At 37.9% G+C, this 9038-nt stretch overlaps 1 long non-coding RNA gene across 1 annotated transcript; it reads right to left on the bottom strand.

Annotated features, from left to right (window-relative positions):
* Positions 1-6526: 6526 nt before the first annotated feature.
* Positions 6527-7507, bottom strand: LOC132602156 (uncharacterized). The gene is made up of 2 exons (XR_009567627.1): positions 7413-7507; positions 6527-6781 (listed from the first exon to the last, which is right to left on the bottom strand). It is a non-coding gene; the product is annotated as an uncharacterized LOC132602156 (long non-coding RNA).
* Positions 7508-9038: the final 1531 nt, after the last annotated feature.

Below are 9038 nucleotides of genomic sequence, written 5' to 3'. Positions count from 1 at the left end.
TGAGGCTTTGAGGGGTTAGGCGAGACCCACTACTGTTACCGAGGTCCGTAGTTTTGTGGGTTTGGCCAGATACTATCGTTGATTTGTGAAGGGTTTTGTTGTTATTGCTTCGTCCATGACCAGATTAACTCAGAAGGATGTTTCCTTCCAGTGGTCTTATGATTGGGAAGAGAGCTTTCAAAAGCTCAAGATTATTTTGACTTCAGCCCCCGATTCTAGCATTACACATGGAGGGTAAGGATTTTGCGGTCTATTATGATGCGTCCCGCATGGGTTTGGGTGTTGTACTGATGCAGGAGGATAGAGTGCTAGCCTATGTTTCTCGTCAGTTGAAGATCCATGAGAATAATTACCCTACCCATGATTTGAAGTTGTTGGTCGTGGTCTTTGCTTTGAAGATTTAGAGGCATTACTTGTACGTTGTCCATTGTGAGGTTTTTACCGATCACCTTAGACTTCAACATGTGTTTATCCGGAGAGATCTTAATTCCAGGAAGTGCTGCGCCGATAGATGGAGCTCCTGAAGGACTATGACATATCTATTTTATATCACCTAGGAAAGCCAATGTTATTTTTTATGCCTTGAGTCGCACGGCAATGAGTATAGGGAGTTTAGCTCGATTGATTATTTCCAAGTGCCTGTTGGCCATGGAGGTTCAGACTCTGGCCAACAGTTTCGTTCGCCTTGATCAGATTTTTGGCTTGTGTTGAGGCGAGCTCTTCCTTATTAGATAAGATCAGGACTCATCAGTTTGAGGATGCTCGGTTGAGCAAGATTCGAGATAGGTTCTGAGGGATGAGGCCAAGGAGGCCAGGATTGATTCTGAGGACATTTTGAGGATTAAAAGGCACATGTGCATTCCTCGTGTTGGTGATTTTATTTAGTTAATATTGACTGAGTCTCATAGCTCTTGATATTCCATTCATCCGGGGGCGACTAAGATGTATCGTGAATTGAGGCAGAACTATTGGTGGCGTCGGATGAAGAGGGATGTAGCCGATTTTGTGGCTAAGTGTGGTAATTGTCAGCAAGTCAAGTATGAGCACCAGTGACCCGGTGGTGTACTTCAGGGGATGCATATTCCCGAGTGGAAGTGGGAGAGGAATGCCATGGATTTTGTTGGGAGGTCTCCCAAAGACCCTGGGTAAGTTTGACTCGATTTGGGTGATAGTTAATCGATTGAGTAAGTCCGCTCATTTCATTCCTGTTCAGATTTTCTATACCGCGGAGAAGTTAGCCAAGTTGTACATTCATGATGTTATAAGATTGAATGGGGTTCCTATTTCTATCGTATTTGATCGAGGTACTGTATTCACTTCCCATTTCTTGAGAGCTTTTCATGAGAAGTTGGGTGACCGATTGGATCTTAGTACAGGTTTTCACCCCCAGACCGATGGGAAGTCTGAGCAGACCATTCAGGTGCTCGAGGATATGTTGAGAGCTTGCATTATTCATTTTGGTGGTCATTGGGATCAGCACTTGCCTTTGGTAGAGTTTGCGTACAACAACAGTTATCACTCGAGTATCGACATGGCACCTTTTGAGGCTTTGTATGGTAGGAGATATAGATCTCCGGTTCGCTAGTTTGATGCTTTTGAGGTTCGACCTTGCGAATCTGTTGAGAGTGCCTCTTGAGAGAGTGGGGATGACTCAAGCCAAGCTTTTGGCAGCTAAGAGTCGACAGAAGATGTATGCGGACCGGAAGGTCCAAGATTTAGAGTTCATTATTGATGACCAAGTTCTATTGAAGATTCCACCCATGAAGGGTGTTATGAGGTTTGGGAAGAGAGGCAAGTTTAGTTTGAGGTATATTGGGCCTTTTGAGATTCTTGACCGTGTGGGCGATGTTGCTTATGAGTTGGCCTTGCCGCCAGGATTGGCGGGAGTTCATCCGGTTCTCCATGTGTCTATGCTGAAGAAGTACCATACCGATAGTGCTTATATTGTTTGTTGGGACTTGATGTTGCTTGATAAGAATTTGACCTATGAGGAGGAGCCTATTGTGATTTTGGATAGGTAGGTTCGAAAGTTGAGGTCCAAGGAGATTACTTCTGTGAAGGTTCAATAGAAGCATCGTCCTGTTGAGGAGGCTACTTAGGAGACTGTGTCCGGTATGCATAGTCGATATCCCCAGTTCTATGTTGATTGAGGTACTTCTTTGTTCTTTTTCCTTCTTTGCTCGAGGACGGGCGATGGTTCAATTGGTATTTGATGTAACGACCTGTTTGGTCGTTATAGTCTTTTCGGTACTTTTGCCCCGAGAGGACCATTGATACGCTTTTCGAGGTGTTCGAGGTTGATTTTGGTGACTTTTTGGAAAAACTTGGCTTTAAGTGAAAAAGAGTTGACTCAAAGCTGACTTTTGAGTAAATGGACCCTTTTCGAAAGTCTGTCGATTCCGAGAGGTCTGGATGGTCATTTAGAACTTGAGTGCATATCTAGTTCGGTTCCCAATCCACTCGGGTGCATTTTAGTACTTGGATTGGAAAGTTGAAATTGAGGTATAGGGGGTTGACTCGGTCAATGAGACCTTCGTTAGGAACTCCGAGGCCACGAGTGCATTCATAACTTGTTTTTATGTGTGTCTGTGTATGTGGTTTGTGAGAAGATGGCCTCGAGAATAAGTCATAAATTCGAGTTGAGTTGTGAAACTTGGAATCCTTTATGGTGTCTGGTGCCCACTTAGGTGACACCAACACCGCGGCAGCGGTACCGCTATAGCGGTCACCCTGCCGCTGAAGCGGCCTATGCCATTTAGGCATGACCGCTGGATCAGCGACGCTGGAGAGGTGATCTCATCGCGGAAGCGGGTGGCGGGCAGTTAGTTTATTAAACGAAGTGGCAAATGCCTTAAGTCCCTCATTTATTACTATTCTAAAATCTGAGCTATTGGGAACAATTCTAGAGTATTCTTGGAGAAGATTCTTGGTGGTAAGTCTTTCTAATCTCTTTGCTTTTCCATTTGCCCTAATCATCTTAGAATTCCTTTATCTTGATAGTTCATCAAGTGATTGAAGATTAAAAGTGGGTTTAATGAATATACTTTCTAGGATTCTAAATCATGAATTGTTGGTTGGGTTAGCTTCTTTAAGGATTGAATTGATGATTATTATAATCCTTTATTTCATAACTTCTTCCTAATTAGAGGCTAATTTGTGGAATTAGACATTAGGGTTTATACCCGAATTTGGGAGCTTTGCCTAGAATCTGAAATTGAGTGAATTGTTGATTATTCTAGCTTGCTATTGGTGGGACTTGATCACCTAGAGGTTTAATATCATGTTGGGACCTTTAGATTCCTAATTTCACCCTTCTAGTTCATAAACCATATTCCATAGGTTGGGGATTTGGGTCTTGATAGAAGTAGGGTTTGTTTTGATGCTCTTCTTCATTCTAATTCCATGATTCGAATATGCTTAGACATTTTTTATCTCGAGCAGAAAGGAAAAGCTAAGGAGTGATTGTTGGTGTTATTGCTATTCAGCCTTCCAGGTAGGTTATGGTTTACCTTTGGTAAGACTTCGTTTAGCGAAGCATATATTTAGACGATATTGTTAGAGAATGCATGTAAACCTTCAGGTATAAAGTTAGGTTGGATATTGTCTTAGGTTGGGCCCTATTGTGTGATTGGGGTTATCCAACCCTTTGTGTTGTGATTTGATTTGTTCTATTGTTGTTGGCTTGATGCCACATGATGGTAGTAGATATTGGAGACTATTGATATATCTTGATCATAATTTTGTAATATCTTACTTGTTGACGTTGATACGAGGATAGAGTTCTATATGACTTGTGTAGTCTTTTCATGATATTGTTGGCCTACCCATGCTTTGCACTTGTAATATTGATCTGATTATTGATATTGAACTTATACATTGCACGCATTCTCATCCTTCATGATATATTTTTGATACACTGATGATGCTTGAGGAAACATTGTTATGAGCTGGGCTCAGTTCGATGAGAGTGACGTGAGGACCGATATCCGATGGTTGTCTCGTAGTTGAGGTCATGCGTAGCGATTCCCAAGGTTTGTGTCGAGATCGTGAGGTAGCGGTATCCGAGATTGTTGCCAGACCGTGAGGTACATAGACTCCGCGAGTCCCCCATGGGTTGTGCTACTGAGACGTCGATACTTCCGTTCGGAGTACATGTGTACACAGCATTGCATTGCATTCGCATTTCATACATTATTGCATTGCATTGCACTATGGCTTTTTTGAGATGATCTGGTGATATACTTGTGTTATTTAGATTCGGATTGTATATATTGAGACTTGGTACACTTCGGTTTAGATGCTATAACCTAGGTGATGATGTATACTTGATTTCTGGCTTGTGTTTTACTTATACCTTGATTGATTACATGTTTATCATAATTTATTGACTTGATATGTGTTAGCTAAACTTAGTCGGCCTATGGTACCTACCAGTACTATGGTTTGTACTGACCTGCACTTGTTGCATTCTTTTATGAATGTAGAATTCCAGGTGGGATTGACCTCTGTTTCTCGTGGCTGATAGTCACTCCGAGGGTTGCTTAGAGTCTACAGGGTAAGCACGTGACGTCCACCGCCTTGAAGATTCTTCTTTTTTTATGTCTTATTTTCTATTCCGAGACATATTCAGACTTGATGTATTATTGATATTCCAAACTTGTAGATTCTAGTTAGATGCTCTTGTATAGATTAGACCAGACACTCAGGTGTATTTTCCTTACTTTCGCATATTTTCTATATTATTATCGTCAGACGTACGAGATTTTATCTCTTCTGCTTATTTAATTATTTGTTTAGGTTTTTACTATTGTTGGGTTGAGGGTTCACCTACCGAGGTGGGAAAGGTAGGTGCCCGCGCGACTTAGCTAAATTGGATCGTGACAGGCTTTGGAGGATATGTTGCAGGCTTGTGTTATTGATTTTGTGGTCATTGAGATCAGTCCTTGCTTTTGGCGGAGTTTGCTTACAACAACAGTTATCATTCGATCATTGATGGCACATTTGAGGCTTTGTATGGTAAGAGATGTCGTTCTCCAATTGGCTGGTTTGATGCATTTAAGGTTCATATTTGTTGAGACTTTCCTTAGATGATGTTAATTAAGTTGATTCAGGATAGGCTTCTCAGGGCTCATAGTATCCAAAAGAGTTATGCGGATAGGAAGGTTCGTGATTTGAAGTTCATGGTCGGAGAGAGGGTTTTATTGAAGTTTTCACCTATGAAGGTTTGATGAGGTTTGGAAAGAAGGCTAAGTTAAGCTCGAGGTTTATTGGGCTCTTTGAGATTGTCCAGCGTACCAGTTAGCCTTACCTCATGGTTTTTCGGGTGTTCACTTGTGTTCCGTGTTTCGATGCTGAAGAAGTACCACACGGATGGTTCTCATATGATCCAGTGGGATTCAGTGTTGCTTGACCAAAAACTGGTTTATGAGGAGGAGTCGGTAGCCATTTTGGATCGGCAGGCTAGGAAGTTGAGATCAAAAGAGATAGCTTCGGTAAAGGTTCAATTGAGGTATCATCTGGTGGAGGAGGATACTTGGGAGAACGAGCAGACATGTGGAGTAGATTATAAATTATACAATATGATCAGAAGAATGTAAGCCTAGTAGAACCAGATCACGATTGCAAACCAGGATGGGACGTGATTTATACTCAACCTAAATTACCTACCAAGTGAAACTTGAGCTTATCTATTATGTTATTATTTTTGCTAAATTAACTTAAAGTAACAATATAATGTAGGCAATAGGATAAATGAAATATCCAAATCTATTTGTGGAACTAATTTAGGAAATGTGAAGGCCCCAAAAAACAAGTACTCAAGTTGTAAATTGTAACTGAAATGTACAACTAGGATAAATCATGAGCCACTAAAGAAAATTGAAATTTCGAATACATAATGTTTTCGGGGCTACCCATTATAAATAATAATAATAATAAAAAAAAAAAAAAGTATTAGCTAGCTTCGACCTTCGTCTCTAATCCGTCGCTAAAATTTTGTCATAACTAACTTTTTTTTTGAAAAATTTTTACTAATTCGTGGCTAAACGGGATTAATGGAAGAAATACATAGGACCCGTTTGTTCATGAAATTTTTTCACTTTTTTTCTAAAAATTATTTCACTTTATTTGGAAATCAGCATATATGGAATTTGAAAAACAACTAAAACCTTGTTTTGATTTTATTTTTTTCACTTTTTTCACTTTCAATACATTCAAACTACCAAATATCATTTGCAAAAATTATAACCAAATGCAACTTCATCTTCAACCCCAACTTCAACTCCAACTCCAAAATTCCAAATAAAGTGAAAAGTACTTGGTTTTTATGGCCAAACGCCTACTTAGAATGAGATATTTATTCAACTATTTTTTTCTTTATTTAGTTGAATGATTATCCAGGACCGGATATATCTAATTATAATGACCAAATTTTTGGCTCGGATCATAAATATCGTGAAAAGAATAACTTACCGGGATCTTATTAAAAGGAAACATACTTCAAAGATTTAAAACGTACATTGTAATCCAATACAAAAGGACTAAAATGCCCTTTAATGAATAAATTCAAATCCATCTTTCATATTTAATTTTATGTAGAAATGAAGCTAACATTTGCAGTGACATGTATTGTTATTTATACATTGTCCTCCATTCTCACAATCATTAATGCATAATAACCAACATTTGCCATCAAACTCTGGATTATCATCTCTACCATGTACACATGGACTAACCTTGTGGTCCTGGCAACACACTGATGCATCAGCTATGTTATTGTAACCTGTCAAAACCACAGCAATGTGCATAAGTTATGTGTGTGTGTGTTTGGTGGGGGGGGGGGGGGGGGGGGGGGCACACATGTCTGTATGAATTTTTGTTAATCAGTGTTTATATGTTTTAAATGTAACTATTTAAAGATGTGCATGATCTTATGCTTGAATGATATAAATAATTTTTCAACATTTTTTAACCAAGACGTATTAGTTCTAACAGATAAAAAAATTGCATCTTAGTATCACTTGAATCAAATACTCCCTCTGTTACGATTTATGTGAACTCATTTGACTGAGCACGGAGTTTAAGAAAGTAGAAAAGACTTTTAAACTTGTGGTGTAAAATGAGTCATATATTTTGTGTGGCCATAAATCATTGCATAAAGGTAATTTATTTTCAAATATAGAAAGAGGTCATTCATTTTGGTACGGACTAATAAGAAAATGGGTTCACATAAATATAAATTGAAACTGAGGGTGCACAAAAAAGCATATTATGACATTAGTCTAGCCTCTTGAACATTTAAGCGAAGGTACGCACAAGTACATTTCCTAATAAACAAAACCAAACATGTCTTTCATTAAAGGAATGAAAAGTATCAAATATAACATAGAGAAATTAATGCACGTTTGAAATACCTATGAAAAGTATAAGGAATGTGCAAACAAGAACTGAAACACTCTTGATAGCCATGCTTACAGTATAAATTTTTGGGAATGTGTATATTTTTTCTGACAAGTGAGAAGAACATGCTACTATTTATAATGCGAGAAATGAATAGGAGTCTTTGATTTTGATATTACACGTATCTATACTTGAATTGTTACCATCCATATCTAGACTAGAAAGGAATGGTACTTATTACCTTGCCATCATCAAGAAAATGGTAAGGAAGAAGAGTATTATCAAAAGAAACTCAATGAATTTTTATTATCTCATAATGACTTTTTCATATTGGTCCTACCATTTAGAGATTGTAATGATATGACATTTAAGAGTCTACTCAGTTAATATATGATACCATGTTATGATCATCATTTATATACCCTTAACATTTTGAATTTGGAAAACAATACCCCTTCACATTCTAAATGGTATAATAAAACCTCTTGATCTTAAATCAATGGCTACAAAGGAATAGGATTATGCCTGTATTTTTAAAATGTCAAAAACGGCCTTGAATTAATATTAATCATACCATGCACTCTTATAAATAATTTAAAAAATAAACAATAGCATTGTACAAAAATTAAATTCTATCGCTCTTTTTTTTTTAATTATTTTTGTTTTGATATTTAAAGTCTCATTTTGTTGAATGAACTTTTTATTAAAGCTTCAAATTATCTTGATTCATTTTATTTAGTTTCATTATTATTGGAAACTTTATTTCATCAGACAAAAAAGAAGAAAAAATTTATTACAACTATTCAGATTTGTAAAAAATATTATTCTATTTTCATGTCATTCTTACATATCATAAGCCTAGTAGTTTTTTCAAAAAAGAAACACATCAAAAATAACTTTCAATTTATGATATATTTAATATGCTTTTAAAATCAAGAATCCGAAATGATCAAAAATAAAATATTCATCAATGTTGTATATAAATGAGTAAATTTTAGTTAATAGTCCTAAAATTTTGAGTTAGAAAATAATACCTCGTTCATCTCTTATACTAAGAAACAAAAAAAAAAATCAATTAACATTTTCAAGTAATTTTCAGAAACTTTAAATACAATATCAGCTATTAATTATGCTTAGGCAAAAGACATAGATTGTACCTTGAACTATACCTAAAAAGTCAACTTCACCCTCCAACTAATCGGGCGACCTATTACCCCCTGTTTGGATGGTGGTTTCCCGTGGTTCATTAATGTATGGTTTTGTATGAAATCATGTTTGTTTTCATTGTTCTTAAAATTATGTGGTATGATATTGTAAACCCCGTAGTTCATCCCATGGTTATATAACCATGAAAGTCCCAATTTTTGTAACCACGGATTTGGTGATTTTTCCGTGGTTACGTATTTCATTTCCCATTATACCCCACCCTCCACCATCCACCCCAACCCACCCCCACCCTACCACTCATCCCCACCCCACCACTGCCTTACCCTCCACCATCCACCTTACCCACCCCCACCCTACCACCCACCCCCACCCCACCCCACAACCACCCACCTCACACCACTCACCCCTTCACCACCCACTACCCCTCACCACCACCCAACCCCACCCCCACAACCACTCGCCCCACCCTACCA

The sequence above is a fragment of the Lycium barbarum genome, chromosome 7, assembly GCF_019175385.1.
Source record: "Lycium barbarum isolate Lr01 chromosome 7, ASM1917538v2, whole genome shotgun sequence".
NCBI lineage: Eukaryota > Viridiplantae > Streptophyta > Magnoliopsida > Solanales > Solanaceae > Lycium > Lycium barbarum.
Note: the sequence above shows the minus strand (reverse complement) of the source record. Positions and strands in the feature narration are given on the sequence as shown.